We start from the raw sequence: 16118 nt of genomic DNA on the forward strand, positions 1-16118 counted from the left end.
TGAAGGATTTTTATGAATTTTATGAATAAGATTGGCAGGTATGGTTCTGAATACAAAGTTTCAGTGCTGCTTTCTTCTGTTCCAGTGTGCTGGATGAGGAGCTCTTCAAGGCATGTGGTGGCCTCACAGCACACAAGTAAGTTATGAACATGCAGGATCAGCGTTACTTGCCACCTTACTAACATAAAGAACTCATTAAATGAATTTCCTAATGCAGCATTTGGGATGAAAAATGTTTGACCACTTATCCTTGCCACTGAGAATTGTCTCAGTGTAGCTTTCATCCTTTCTACTGTGCGAAAAATGACTTTTCGGAATGGGATGCATGGCTATGTTTGAATGAAGGCTGTCTTTATTTAAAGTGTCAGAAAGAGACACTTAATTTACAGTAAAGGTAGGGAGGACAACCTGAGTAGGTGCACTGTTGCCTGCTACTCGGCACAGGAGAAGAGGAAATGGGAGCAACCGGAGTGATGAATGGTGACAAGGAGGATGGAAAGAGGGAATGCAAAAGTTCATGACACAGTAGCTGTACTAAAGTTGTGGTGTCCCCAGTCATCTGGCATGTAAAAGTTCCAGCAAGGCTCTCGCTGTCTGCCTTGCAGTTGCGTTTCTGACCGAGGTTGCCTTTCAGTGCTTGCTAGGAAACGAGCTGGCACCCATTGTCCCTGCAAACACAAATACAGTCATTAGTCAATTTTCTGCACACCCTAGGGACTGCGAAAAATGTCCGAAAAAGTTAATGCTTGCCTTTGACTGCCTTCGTGGCGCCGCTAACAAAACCACCTACTGTGGAAGAAAAACTCACAGGATATTTATTTTTTCTCTTGCATTCTGCAGGCAACTCCTCTACCGATATTTGAGCAGCTCGAAGCATTCTCCTGGGGGCAGGCCAGGGTTGTTACTGCAGGTTTTGCAGAAAAACACAGTTTCCTTCCTGCCTCCGTTTGTTTTTCGGTCGCTACAAGCAGCACAGTCCTTGCTGCTTCGGCCTGGGAGCTTGTAGATGAAATGGCTCCTCCCATCTAGCCTTTCCTCGCACTCCTTCCGCGCAGACGGGCCTCGCTTTTAGGGGCGAAGCACCTTAGGGCCGAGCCTTGTCCCTCATAGTCCGTAGCTCTGGTTGGCATGGAGACCGCTATGTATGTATGTATAAGCATGTATACATATATACAGGGTGTTTCGGCAAACACTTTCAAAAATTCGTAAAGGTTGCCTCTGGCAGATAGCACAATTCTAGTTCATGAACTGGTCTACTCGAAGAGGCGGACATTACTTGCACAAGAAATTGAAATGCATAATCGAATAATTAACAAAAATCACTAATTAATTAAGTTTTTAACTAATTACCTGATGGCGCATATTGCAATTTACAAATTGTAGCCGTGGAGTTCGCAAGGCGATCCATCCACTTGGAACGAATTCTCGGGATTACATCAGTTTCGGGATATTAATTCCCGAACTTTGCGGCGAAATGCATTGGCGTTCCAGTTAGTTCCTTAACAAAACGTCGCTTTATGCATTGAAGCACAAACTTAACTGGAACGTCAATGTATTTTTTCGCAACGTTCGGGAATTAATATCTCGAAAGTGGTGTCATCCTGAGAATTATTTCCAAGTGGATCTGCCTTGCGAACTCCATGGCTACAATTTGTAAATTGCAATGTGGGCCATCGGGTAATTAGTTTAAACCTTAATTAGTGAATGTTTGTTAATTAGTCGATTATGCATTTCAATTTTTTGTGCAAGTAATGTCCGCCTCTTCGAGTAGACCAGCTCATGAACTAGAATTGGGCTATCTGCCACAGGCAACCTTAAATAAATTTTGAAAGTGTTCGCTGAAACATCCTGTATATATGTATATGTATAGTATATGTACGCCAAGCTCCGGCTTCCGGAAGCGGAACCGGAAGCCGTCTTCTACTTCCGTTTCCACTTGCGGTTCCGCTTCCGGTTCCACTTGCGGTTCCGCTTCCGTTTCCACTTCCGGTTCCGGAAGCCAGCTTCCGGAGAACGCTTCCGGCGTTTTTCTCTCTCGTCCGTAGCTAGGGGCGCTGCGGTGCACAAGGGCGTTCGTTCCTGATGCGTGCTCTCTTTCTCGTCCGTAGCCGTGCGCTCTCTTTCTCTCTCGTTCCCGACGCGCACTCTCTTTCTCTCTCGTCCATAGCTGTGGTTTACCCAAATGATCCCCCGGTGCTTCGCCCACTCATCATCATTCACTTCGTGGATATGCGGTGCTTTTTTTTTTTTTGGCTATAGCCCTCACGTCACCCACCAGCTGTAGGATGAGGTTGTGGCGGTACTGCTGGTGTCGCTGTTCTTTATCACCATGATTCTGCAGCTGTGTGTGCCTAAAAATAAAGCTATTGACAAAGGAAACCCCTAGAAGCTTTCACTAAATGCACCACCGTAAAACACACACGGTGAAAATGTGGTCATGCTTCTCAGCGAACCGCGCTGCACGTGCAAGTGAGAACGCTCTGGTATCCTGAAGCCATGCTGAACGTTCTGCTGCACCCTAGTGCAAAGAGAAGTAAACTTCAACAAACAAAGTTTATTTATCCCTCAAGAGATGGCGCATCGTGTATACAAAGAATGCGCACGAATCGCAGTGAGAAAAACCGCGAAATTTAACCCCCAAACACCCTTGTCGGGCGGTGCCCGACAGTGGACCGCTACGGCCGTGTTGCGTTGTCAGGCCCTGCCCGACAACGAACGGCAAAAGGTTAAGGAGTACATACTGTGTCCCATGACTATGGCCCCTTTCCACTCTTGGTATGCTTCACCGGAATACATCACGTACACTTCACTGCATAACACAGCTATATTGCGGCAATGCTGACTTTTGGGAACCAGCATTGCGCAATGTTTGACCCTCACTGTGCTTTCTGCGCTTCGAAGCCATCGGAGAGAATGACAAAGGTGGAGTCTGCACCATTGCTGACGACGGCGAATTCTTTCAATGAAAAACATGGCAGCGAACGTCGAAGAAGCCTAGCCTAGCGTTGGCCTAGCGTTTCCAGAGTGGAGGTTATGGCTGCCAGTGGATCGCCATCCAGGAAGCGCTGGTTCGAGGCTGAAAAATAAAAATTACGGCAGAACTCTTCTCACTGTCGATGGTAATGTGAATAGCAATCAAGCTATGTAGCGACAGATTAGATTCTTGAAGGCAAGTATATTTAACACATGTAGTGGTAATTCTGAGACTTTCATTGCTTTGGCTATATGCCACATACTCCGATATCGTTCCACTTTGCTATGGCACTCACTTGCGAAGGTTGCCCATGAGCATGGCGGCATTGACGCCAACTGTATGACAGCAACGCAGTGACGATGGAATGATATCGATATAATGGCAAAGGCATATAACGATAACGGCGCATGACGATGATAAGATGTCGATCCTTAAATTATGACGGTGGTATAATGGCGACAATGAGATGACGACGATAGCATGAAGATGACGGTATGATGACAACCAGATGAAGATGCGGAAATGAGAACGATGGTTCGGCCAAGACGGCATGACAATGCCGGTCTGACAACAGATGCATGATAGCGTCTGTGTGATGACTATGCAATGACAACCATGCCATGACAACGGTGGCATAATCACGATTGAATGATGACAGCATGATTACAACAAAGTGACGTTAATGGATCGACGAATTTGGTTTGACGACAGTGGGATGACAATACCGAATTGATGATTATGATGAAATGGCAGCATGACGATGATGGCATGACGACTTTTGTATGACGATGATGGCATGACAGGAGTCGCATGTCGAAGTTGCAATGATGACAATGGAACAACCACGACGGTATGACAGCAAATGCATGACGAAGACGATAGAGTGACGACCATGGCATGAGGACAATGGGATGACAATGAGTGTATAATGACGCTGGCATGACGGTGACTGTATTATGAAAGCTGTATGAAGACAATGGCGTGATGACTACGGCGTGAGGAGAGTCAGAGGACGAAACTGGAGAGACGATGATGGCGTGATCACACCAGCATTACGACGGCAGGCGGGTGGGCCTCAAACGGCTGAAGCAGGCAATAAATGCCATTCGCATTAATAAAATGGCAGGGATGGTGGCTTCGATTAATGATGTTTTGGACCTGAAGTCATGACAAAAAGTCCGGAATATCAGACGGCGAAGTGTTTTAGCATCAGAAATTCCAGACGTTCTTATACATTGGCCCTACGGGGCATGTGGCAGTGTCGCGAAGGCATTCTAAAATTGGTTGTTGACTGTACACAAGGTTCTCAGCATGACCTTTGTGGACATTACTGCAAGGCGATGCATGCTTGGAGATAAATGCCTTGCACACATAATGTGTCACTTCCTTTGTTTTGCCACGGGTGTCACCTTCTACTTGGGAGCCGGAGGGTTGCACACAGGCGTTACCCTCGTTGGAGGAGAGATATGAGTGGCAGCACAGCAAACAAGGATTTAATATGCACAAGATTGGGAAAAGTACGAGGCACCCAACACTAAAACCATAACTCAACCAAAATGCTGACTCAATACTAAATACAAAACTCCGACTAAATACAAAACTACCAAAAGCACTATCTCGGTCTCGGAGCCTGACTCCGTCTTAATGTCTCTAAGTCAGTCTTAGCCCTGACTCATCAAAGTCTGGCCACCCTAGACTCGGCCTAACTGCGACGTCACAATGCAGAATTGCAGGTTCTTACGGACCGTCGGTTAGAAGTTCCTCTCGTCGAGTCCATGTCGTATTCATTCGGGGTTTCGCTGATGCCGTAAGGGCTGAAGATTCGCGGTTCCATCGACCTGACCAAATACGTAGCTGGTGCCCCGAAAGCCGCCGCTGACGTGTCAATTGCCTGGTTAGGCTTCACGAAGCGTTCTTCGCCTTTCGCCGATCTGCACGGCGACCCGGTGTCACGGTGATTATCGGTTGATTGGGCTCGGCCGAGTAAGAGGGATTCTTGCGAAGAGGACCGGAACCACCGTGAGCTGCAGCAGCCAGTCCCAGGAGCTACGTCTGAACGTCTCAGAGGTCTACAGCCACGCCTGGGCCTTGACAGCGTCACGAGCTTCGTGGCCGGGCTCTCCGCACTCCCGTCGTCAGAGCATAGCTTACGAAGCGACCTTCCAGTCCAAGAGCCACATCGATAATCATGTTTCGTCGCATCTCCCTCGCAGATTACACCTCGGTTCGCGTTCATGCTGAGGCGTAAGGCATTGTGGGAGAAATGAGCGCTGTGTCGCGTTCAGCTCGCACACTGCAGGCTCGGGTATCCTGGCTGCCATGACTACCACTGATGGTGCGCACGCACTAAAAAAAGGTTTCTTAGCTGTGGTGTCATGCCGGGCCAAAGAACAACAGCATGTTCTTTTTTGTTGCTTGTTACATGAGCCACGCAAGCTGCGTAGCACTGATTATGATGGAGCATGACATAACTCACAGTGATGAAGATGGCGCTAAGATGGCGCTACATACATGTTGTGATCTGATTTGTCCCATGTGAATCCATGGAATCCCATGTGAAGATAGCTGCAGCACATCATCAGACCCTTATGTTTCTTTTCTGTTTAGCTGTAAATTTAGGATGGTTTTGTGATAACCTTGTGATTAACCTTCATGAACCTTCTGACATCACTGCACCTGTGTGTGGTGGCATTGCTGTAAATTTTTGATGACCTTGAGATAACCTTTTCTTTAACCTGTGGGAACCTTGTGATGCCACTGCACCTTTATGTGGTGGTATTCTCGTTCATCACTCTCAAGGACACAATCAATTATGCGAGATTTCACGTGGCTAGCATTGGACACATCAATTTCTGTGGGCCATAGCATTCATGGCACTGTGTCATGCCAAGCACGCTGTCGTCTGTAGACACTCACTCTTTTGAGAACCATCCAGCATGTTCTAGAATAGGAAATCTGACAAGGAAAGGTTGAGTTTGAGAAATGGGAAAGCCTTGGTTGCACTTTAGCACTCTCAGACGTGTTCATTGTTTAGATGATCTTACACAAATTGAGTTTATAGGACTGGACTAAAAGTGTCAGGATGTAGCGGATGTATAGATCACATGAGAAGGACATTGTGCTTGTCTAATATATGTGGCGCTTTCAAAACTTTGAGTATCAAATAATCTTAATACAAATGCTATGCTAGCAACACAAATGCTGCTTCCATGGTTTATGTGCTTTGGCAAACGCAATTTTCATGAGCAAGTAGAGCTGTGAAATACATAGTAAACAAACATTTGTTAATTAACTTCTTAGATTTGGCATTTATGGTATATGATCATATTGTTACACACTAGGTGTTTAATGCAGAACCAGATGAATCTGGTTGATGAGCGCGTTTCGAGAGCAGTCCTGAGACAGCTTGGCTAACTGTCGATCTCCTCTTCCACCTTTTCTTCCACCTGGTTATCTGCCTGGCATACGTGGTTCATTGCAAGAGCTCGTGACAATATTCCAAACTTGAAACATAATTCACTTCTCTGCTCTTCGTCAAATAAACTTCTCTGTCTCTCTCTCTTTATTTGTTTTGTTCTTCAAAAACACTGGTGCGCCGTGATATTCATTGTAAAATTTGACACTCAGTATGCTAATTCCGTATTCAGGGGTGGGAGTCTCGACACAAAGACAAACTCCCAGCATTGCATAGCTGATTGCATATACTATGTCAGTGTGGAAGACAGGTGGTGCCCTCGGCAGCATCGCTGCTGCTCTTGTCTGGCAAAAACAAGACACTACCGACTTCTCCCCTTTCCCCCACACACAATGGAGTGCATGGGGGAAGTGTGTGACACCACTGAAGCTGCCATATCCTTCCAAGAAAAAAAATTTGGAAGCCTTTTTTTCCCCGCTTCATCGCTTCATCAAATTGATGCATGTCTAGCAAACTGTCCAACAGGCTGTCTCTCCCAGTTTTATCTATCGGAGCATGGCTTCTGGTTAATCATGAAAAATTCAAAGGCCTTCTTCAAATCTCGGCAACCAGTGTCACTTCGCTGAAGAACCCGAATGAATGTGCTGAGCAGACCCTCAGCAGAACATCGCAAAACTCCAGGGGCAACAAAGTTCACTTGCCTTGTCCTAAAGTGAACGGTATTCAGTGCCTAACGTTCCAGTGATGCCAAACCAAAAAAGCAGGCGTGAACAACTGGAATAATAGCATTTAGCTTATAATTTGCCGTGCGCTGTGCTCAGACATGTGCACCCTAACAGTTGCGCACAACCACTCAGCAGAAACATTAGTGCGTGTGGGCACAACGCTTGTGCTGGAAGTGGAACGCTTCGTTCTGCTGCCGATCCGACTGACCGAGACGATGTGTAGGTGCTTCTGTCAGGTTTATTTGTCATTCTGCAGCCAAGCTGACTGTCCATCACTAATGTCTCCTCGTGAAACGCTTATCAGAAATTCAAAATTGATGTGCTTTTCTGAAGCAGTTAAAGGGACACTAAAGGCAAATACTAAGTCGATGTGGACTGTTTAAATATCTTTCCAGAAACCTTGAAACGCTTGTCTCGTGCAAAGAAAAGACTTAGTTTACGAGAAAATTGGATCTCAATGGTCCAAATACCTTTATTGCAATTCAAATCACCCGCCACGCCAACCGAGGAGTGGTGACGTTGCATATGCCATTACCGCCCTTCGCTGCCATTGGTGAGTGCAACTGCGCCCGACAGATGGCGGTACGGTGCGCCGCTGCAGCTAATTTTGGTAAAGCGACGTAGACCGTTCGGGCATTCCGCGACGTCGCATGGAAGTGGAATTCTCTGATACTTGCAGTCAGTCCGAGGTTCGCGAGCCTGAAAAACAAGCGCAGCACTACACGATAACAGAAAAACTGAAACGCGAAAGTGCGGGCGGCGCAGAGTAGAGCGAACATGAAACCTTTTGACCGCCCGCGTCGTTGTCAATGGTGTAATGTCAGTTAGTTCTTTTTTGTAAATGTGTAATAGAACTGGTGAAGTAGTATTTTCTTTCTTCTTATAATACAGTACAATGATGTTTTTATAACGAGCGGTGCAGTACTAGTGACAGAATTTAAATGAGGAGTGCCTTTCTCATCGGGCGAGTACTTGAATGTCCCGGGGGAGTCTCTAATCGAGTCCTGCATTTACCTCAATTTCTCTATTACTAAGGCTCTGCTCGCGATAATATTGACGCTTTAGAGATACTCGAGCACTAATACATCACTTTAGCTTGACTTAGTATTTGCCTTTAGTGTCTCTTTAAGTGCATGAAATGTGAGCGGGGTGGATGCTCAGCTAAAACTGTCTAGTGGTGCTGTCCGTTTTCAGAAAGTAAAACACCTTATGCAATGGCAGCACATGTGGATTAACTGTATGCCTGCTGGCACCTAGCTGTTCATGGCAGCCTCAGCTTCAAACTATAGTCTCAGCCTGAAGTCAGGAATGCATAAGTTCCTCCCATGGAAGCATACTGCACCTACTCTCAATGCCTCCAAGAATATAGTTCCCCTTCAGGTCGCACAGGCATGAACAGAAGGCAAAACAGTGGTTCGGCAACAGCGAACACACCATGGTCATGCACAGTATTTGGGGAACTCATAGAAGAGATTAAAAGGCAGATATCTGACCTCACGCAGCTTAGAAAGTGTATTGCAAAAAGAGGAACTAATCCCTTCTTGTAGTCGAACGTATGGCTTGTATTCCATGAACACCATTGTCACCCTAGGGTTCCTGATGTGACAGTGCCTGAGCAAGGCAAGCATGGTGTTTATAGCAAGAAGCAAGGGAAAAGGGGTGGACTGTATTCACAGGCAACTTTCTGTGGAAATAAATGGAAATCTACAGGAGTAAGTGTTACATATGGCACTCGTTAGTCTGGCAGAGTTTGACAGGGCTTTCTGTTGCATTTCTCAGAGCAGATGCTGAATCGGCATAGCTTGTGTCCTGTGATGGTTTGGCATTTTCAAAAAACGTAAAAACAAAGGAAAAAAAACTAATTTATCACTGTAGCAATGCATTTTTTGTCTTTATTTCAGTAAGTGCTGTTGTAAATAAGATGTTTGTGTTTTCTGTTCTGCAGCTTAAATATCAATGAGACTGTGGGACTACTATCAGGAGCTGCTGCCATCCATACATTTTGCTTGCACTTTTTTTCCTTCATTACCGCAAAAAGTTGGGCTTGAGTATCAGGCAAGGTGATTCACAGGTGCATGTGTACACATTTCCTTTGAGGGGCATTTGCTGTCAAAAAGAAGTCCGGAGGTTTTCTGACTCTGTTGTGGGTTCAACTGCAGTTACAAGTAACTTTTCTTATTGCAAACACCTATGTTGCAAATCAGTTCATTGTAAGTAGGCTCAACCATATTTTTAGTTGCTGGGTTGCCTGAGTAATTCTTCTAAGTGCGAAGCACTTAAGGGCTCGGACTGCCTGCGTCTGTTGCGTGATCAAGCTCAAAAACAGTTGCTCAAAACAAATGCAGAATTGATCAAAACCGGTTCAAAATAAACTAACATGATTCAGAATAACTTAAAAGACAGGAGTAATCAAGCATTAAGCGCAGTTATTAACAGAAATTCATTAAAATCGCTTCTAACTATCATCAGCAAAGGCTTTGGCTCCATGTGCGTGGTGATACCCACTAGTTATGCCTTAACACAGGCGTCAAAACGGATTATGGATTGCTAAACACGATAAATACAGGATAAAACAAGATAAACACAAGGGAAACACCGGCGAATCACTGCTCAGCACTTCCCCAGCTTTCAGGTTGAGTGGAACTGCATTACCGCTGAGTTTGCCATTGTTTTTCTCTCTCTCTTGCAGGGCTGCGAGGCATGGCCATAAGATGAGTGGAAAACTTAAACGTGTGCAAGAACAAGAATACGGGCTGTTGTGTGCATTGAGCAGTGGCGGGGACAAGCCATCAAGGAAAAGACCGGCACTGATAAAGGACAGCTGCCAAGTTGCAGAACCAGATGACGGGAGTCCAGAGAAGTTGTCCACCCAGCAGCAGCGGCCGGATCGGCCAAAGAAGAAGTCTCGCAATTGTGAGAAGAGGAAGAGAAGATGTATTGATGATGTAGGCTGAAAATTAAAAATATATATTTTTTTTTACAGTTTACTGCGTCACATTATGAAATGTGTGAGATGCGTGCCTTTATGTGCAGTCAAATTGTTTCATTTAATTATGGTAAATAAGTGCTGCAGAAATCCGCAAGGTGGAGAAAGTTTCACGAAAGGAAAAATTGTCATCCACTGAAGAGTAGAATCAAGCTAAGTTTTTGTAGCTTTTTTTTTTTTCTGAGTTTCATACTGCAGCTTGTACACGAGTAGAAGCAGTGGGGACAATGAAAACATTGGCATTATTGTATACTAGTTACATAGTGTGAACATTTTATAATTTTCGTAAATTGTTCCATTCAGTTATGGTCCTCATAAAAAAAATGTGAATGTAACGGTCTGGGCAAACATTCACGATGAACATTCATGTCACATTCAGGGACAGGGAATGTGGTTTAATGTGGTCATGTTAATGTGGCTTAACAGTAAGAAAATTTATCAATGTGCTTACTTTGCAAATACTCAGTTAACTTTGTTTACAATACATTGACGTTATCCTTGAATTAGCAACAAGGCTCTACTGTATATAGGGCGTCACAGCTAGCATTTCAAAAAAAAGGAAGATTGAAACAACACAACGAAAGAAGCGATCTTCAGACCTGTAGTGTTTGTAACCTTCAAACCTCCAGGTTTAATTGTATCTTGCACCGTGTTCTTTATTTATTATTTTTTTTTCATTGGATAGTTTGGTTATTGTTAGCTGGGACGCACCGTATATGCAGTAAGTGTGTGGCCATAGTTGGGGCATGATTCATTATTTCTTGAGAAAGCCCATGATTGGCCATTCTCGATATCTGAGCCTTGGTGTGTAGGTGGTGCTGGTGATAATGTTGCTACAGGTGGGGACGTGGGGTTAGCCTTGCATGCAGACTTGACTGGCAATTGGTCTGCCCGAGTGTATCTTTCGAGTTCAAGTATGTCACCATGAGTAATCAGTCCAGTTTCCCGCAGAAATATGACAAGAGTGTGCAACACTTGCGCACTTTCCGTGAGCCTTCTAGGAAATCCTCATTTTTTCATGCTGTTCAGATGCCTCCTTCTTTCAGAACAGTAGTGCTCAATGTCACCCACTTTGATGTGGTGTCACTCACAACGCATGCTTGTGCATTACCAGTAGAAAAAAAAAAAAAAAGCGATGGAGACAATAAATGTAATAAGTGTTTTAGTTTGTTGTGTGTATTCGTTTGATTCTTTTATTTAAAATGTTTCGGCAAGTGCCGAGCTATGGAAAGGCGATTTTAACGGACGTAGGAGTTCGGCCACAGCAATTGCATTGCGAGATGTTTGCGACAGTAAAATCAAGATGTGCGGCATGGGATGCTGTGAGAGTCGTACTTGCCTCGTGCGAGTCATTACACGAGTTTCTCTACACCGGATGCAAGACGTGGGCGACGATCTATTAGCGTTAACTTAATAGACTCTTTTGCTACCATGCCATCCAGTGGTTTCTCACGCTGGAGGTTTGCACGCGTAGCAGCTGCTTGGTTGGACCGTGCACCTGGTCGCCCGCTACCGCGACTGATGGCGACACGCTTTGAGCCAGAAACGTCCGTCGCAATATTTTAGAATGCGAAGTGTCTACATGTCTGGTCACGCGCCGCCCTTTGCAATAAAAAAAAAGAAAAAAAAAGCAGAAACGCAGAAAACAAAAGATGAGGTCCTTGAAACAGATGCTGCTTCCGGATATTTAATACGTCGACAAAGCTCCGCGACGCAAGTGGTTAACGGTCGAAAGTGATTTGAGCGAAACGTTGCAGCTGGAAGGCGACCATCCAAAAGGCGAACGAATGCCGCCAGGCGTGGTAGGAAGGAGAAATATAGTGCCATTTGTTTACATATGTTTTGGTACACCTTTCGACTTCCAACGCAGCCGCGGCGTGGCTTCGCGTGGAGGAAAAACAGCTGATTGCCCAAGCGCACGTGACCTCATGAACGACGCTGTTGCTACGCGTTCTGCGAGTGGTCGAGCCGAGCGCCTCGCGATTGGTTGGCACGATGCCAGTCACGTGGACATGCGACCTCTAGCGTGCGAGTTTGATCAGCTGTCTGCCTCAGTTGTGTTGCAGAAGACAGTGCAGGAAGCGGCTTGTTTTGGTCTGACATGTCAGGTGCTTGCGAGTCTTGTTCCTACGTGGATGGTGCTTGCACGACGGGAATCGTCTGACGGACATTTCAGACTGTGATGGTTGCTGGAAATCCCTCCGAGCGCCTTGAGGTGAGCACGGTGCGAGCGCAAATCGCGGACCAAGCGCTGTACGCGTAAGCCTAAACCTACCATCACCGTCTGCTACACGAAGTTTATTGTTCACGTCGGAGCGAGTTACGCGTGCGTGTCATGGAGAAAGGTGCACCCCAGGTAATCACTGCGGGCGATTTTGCATTTGCAACCGCTCTGCATGTTCGTCATCGTCGCAATGCGATCGCATCGGTCATTGTTGTTGTTTGACCTCTGACGCGTCGTCCAAGCTGATATGCATTGCCCCTGTCGTGCAGAAAAGACATGCCCTCTTGTGCGTCCACTTACGTAAGCTGAATCAACGAGTGATTTTCTGTTCTTTGTTTTGTTTTAAATGGAAACCATCTGCTATCGTGCAGACTTGCGAGTCGCTCGAGCGCTCTGCAAACGTTTGCTTACGACGCCACTAATGAAAACAAAAATATCCCTGAAGACACAACAATAGAGGCATACCGAGGGAGTGCAGTGGCATTCGCTACGTTATGTACAGCTGTTTTGTAGTTGCGGTACTTCTCGTGCATCCTTTGTCCGTCTCTTTGTCTCGACACACCTCAGCCGCATTGCGGCGTCTGGGCGAACGCTACCGATTGTAACCTTGCTAACATTGTAAACGTGTCCGCGCACGTTTATAGTGAAGGCTGAGGTCGTTTCTTGACGTCTGCCGTTTTCGTTTAGCGTTTTAGCCCTCCCAAGTTTCTGGTCACGGGTGCTGGACGTTGCTGCGGATCGTCTTTGTGACGCAAGCAGCGTGCACTAAAAAAGGCTAGGTCGGTTCGCTCATGAGCACCCCTCCCTTGATGAGGTCACTCCGTTGTCCGTGCATCCTGCGTGCCCCAATGCCGCGGTCGCTGGCATTTCGCGGTACGGTACAGTTGGCCCCTGCTCACGACCCTGTTTTGCAGGGCGGCAGCTGTTCTTTTTGGGCTCCTCCTCAACAACAGGTTTGGTTTCGCCTATTTGCATGTGAAGCGTTGCTCCTCGCAGCGCATGTGTTGGGGCGTCTGTGCACAAAAGGACTCTTTTTGGGGTGACGTAGCGGAGTGTTTTTAATTTTCTGCATGCAGGCATTGCTCGGCCTTGCTTTCTTGGTTTTCGTAAGCGCACACGTATTGTCTAGATGTGCTTGCCTGATATGAGTGACGCGGACAGGGCAGTTCTCGAGACGCTTCTGACGTCTCGATATTATGTAGGAACCTTAGCTGCGACAATGCCTCCTAGAGACATTGGCTGCGATTACCGCTCTCTGGTTTCTGTGATAAGTATGTTTTCCTGTCAGTCGTATTCTCGATGCATCCGTGCTCAAATCAATGCCTAGTGTGAATTAGCTGGTAGCCCCTAATACTGATCCCAGTGTTTATTTTTTTAATTCTTGCATCTGGTCATAATAGGTTTTCATTAAGTGTCATTTTGCATTAAAATGCAGCATAGTACTAGTCTTAATGCAAACATTAGTTTGCGAAAGGGATGATTACATGTGTCAAAGTACATGGTGAGGCCTTTTGGAAGGTGTAATTCTGAGTGATGCATAAATGTGCAATATTCGTACTTCAGCCTAGGGAAGGTTTGTGAAGGTTCCAAGGACTTTGTCTAGATTTCTACATGGGTACAGTTGCAGCATACATACTCGAGCTTGCATGATCGATGCCTAAGCTGTCCCCATTACAGTCGAACTTGATGGGCCTTGGCATCTTTGCATTCGCATCTGTTGTACTTATTTCACCCTTTGCTGCCTCATGTTAACACACACACATTCTGTTGTCGCCATTTGTTCCATTCATTACGATGGTATAGGTATCACTTGTAGCATCAGACATTTACTGTAAATTGTTGCTGGGTTCGTTTTTTTTTTTTTTCTTTTTTACCAATAAAACTGTATGCAGGTACAGGATCATTATGAGCCTCATTCATGTTTTTTTAACCACTGTATCAACAATAAATTTGTAGCCTCCAAGCTACACTATACGCGTTGTGTCGGATGTTCAATTTACTTTTTGTCATTTGAGCTGTCGCTCCTTGTTACCCATACAGCTTCGCATTTTGTTGGTTCAGCATTTTCTCTGCTCGTAACAATTCTTGTTGCACTTGTAGAACGAGGACTGTTCTGGTTTGCAAACCTCCTGTCGGTATAAGCATATTTGCAGACTGAGAACATGGAATTACATGTTACAGGTGCATATACAGCAGGCACAGATAAAAACTTGCCCAAAAATTTTTTTTTCCCTTTGATACACAAATTTCTGTAGCTTCTCTGCACTGTAACCTTGAAGCATTTAATCCTCTCCACCTTGCTGTTTCGTTTACAATTAGGTTCAAGTATGTTAATTTGCACGCTGATTGCCTTTTTTTATGTGTGAAATGTCTCGCATAAATTACATTGATTTCAAAACTTGCTGCACATTTAACTCTGCGCTGTACTTTTCAAACCTTTATGCAACTTCAGTCGTCATTGGTCGTATGCACGGAAAAGATTCTCAGATACAAGCTTGCGTAATTATTGAGAGAGACTGGGACGTGCATTTCTCATAGCTTCAGTTTTTCTTTATTTTTTTTATTTTTTTGTGCCATTGCAGACACCTTAGGCATCCACTGCATTGGATGTAGTGCGCTTCCAACTGAGCACGATGTCACAGGGTTGATTCCCAGTTCTAATGGCTGCATACCAATGAGGGTGCAATGCCAACACACTTGTACATGTCGCAGAACCTCAGGTTGTCGATTTAAATCAACTCAGACCTTCTCGCTAGTGCATCTAGCATAGCCCAGCAGGTGTGTTGCTTTCGGGTGGTAATCAAATTGATCAGTAATAATATATAGCAAATGCCCTAAGCACTTTATCCAGACTTTGAAGCAAGCTGTGTAACGGTAGTTGTAGCTTGCATGTGCTGCACAAATTCGGATGCCTTGTTAACTAAGCAGTCAGTGTCTGTTGTGTGCACCATGCCTTTTACAGGTACTGCCATTCTCTTGTCTTTGTTTGAAATTTAGTAGGGCAATGCATCAGAAAAGATAAACAAATTTTTCATAGTTGACAAGAAAGGTGGAAGACAAAAGAACAAAGCCTGAAAAGTGGTTTATGGTAGTTGCCAATTTCACATCAAGAAGCCATTGTCATTTTTGGTAAGTATGTGGTGGCAGTTAAATTCCAAGAGTGCACAATGTGGTCCTTCTGGCACAGTGCATGCAAAACAATCTTTTTTCTCTACCTCGCCAATTTTTGTTGGTTGCCATTTCCTGCTTTTTTAAATGAAGTTGCAAGAACTGTGATTCAAGTTTGCTCTAGTAGGCTAAAGAAATTGGTGCCCAATATGGCTGATTGTCAGGTACAAGGATGCACAATAAAAATATTGGCATCGTATGACTGATTCTCTTGAAAAGTTTCCTGATCAGATGTTTCGCCTAATTATTGGACATGTCGATAACTGTGTAATATTAGTACACTCTTCCTTCTGCGTGTTTGCAAATACCATCTAAACAGCACTAATTTCGATTTCTTCGCGGGAAATTGTAAAAAAAAAAAAAAAATGCGCTTTTTGCGAGTGTGCAGACGATTGCGCGTCTTACATCTTATTGCAGTACTCAAATGCGCAAGGAAAGAAAAGGGGTTAAACAAAAGGGGGGGGGGGGTAAGTCGGCCTCGGGGGGGGGGGTTACAACCCCCGAATCCCCCCCCCCCCCCCCCCCGTCGGTGCGCCACTGTCTTGAAGCCGTAGGAGAGGCTGCTTACGGGGATCGAAATGTATTTGTGAACATCCAATTTATTTCTATCAAGCCTTTCCTTCCGG

At 45.2% G+C, this 16118-nt stretch overlaps 1 protein-coding gene across 1 annotated transcript in view; it reads left to right on the plus strand.

Moving 5' to 3' along the window:
* The first annotated feature begins 12123 nt into the window (after window positions 1-12123).
* LOC119455772 (protein FAM214A) overlaps window positions 12124-16118 on the plus strand; it is a 103786-nt gene continuing 99791 nt past the window's right edge. Inside the window, exon 1 of the mRNA XM_037717232.2 lies at window positions 12124-12315. The gene's annotated coding sequence lies outside the window, so the exon portion shown is untranslated. The remainder of the gene's footprint in view (window positions 12316-16118) is intronic.

This window comes from Dermacentor silvarum, chromosome 6, assembly GCF_013339745.2.
Source record: "Dermacentor silvarum isolate Dsil-2018 chromosome 6, BIME_Dsil_1.4, whole genome shotgun sequence".
NCBI lineage: Eukaryota > Metazoa > Arthropoda > Arachnida > Ixodida > Ixodidae > Dermacentor > Dermacentor silvarum.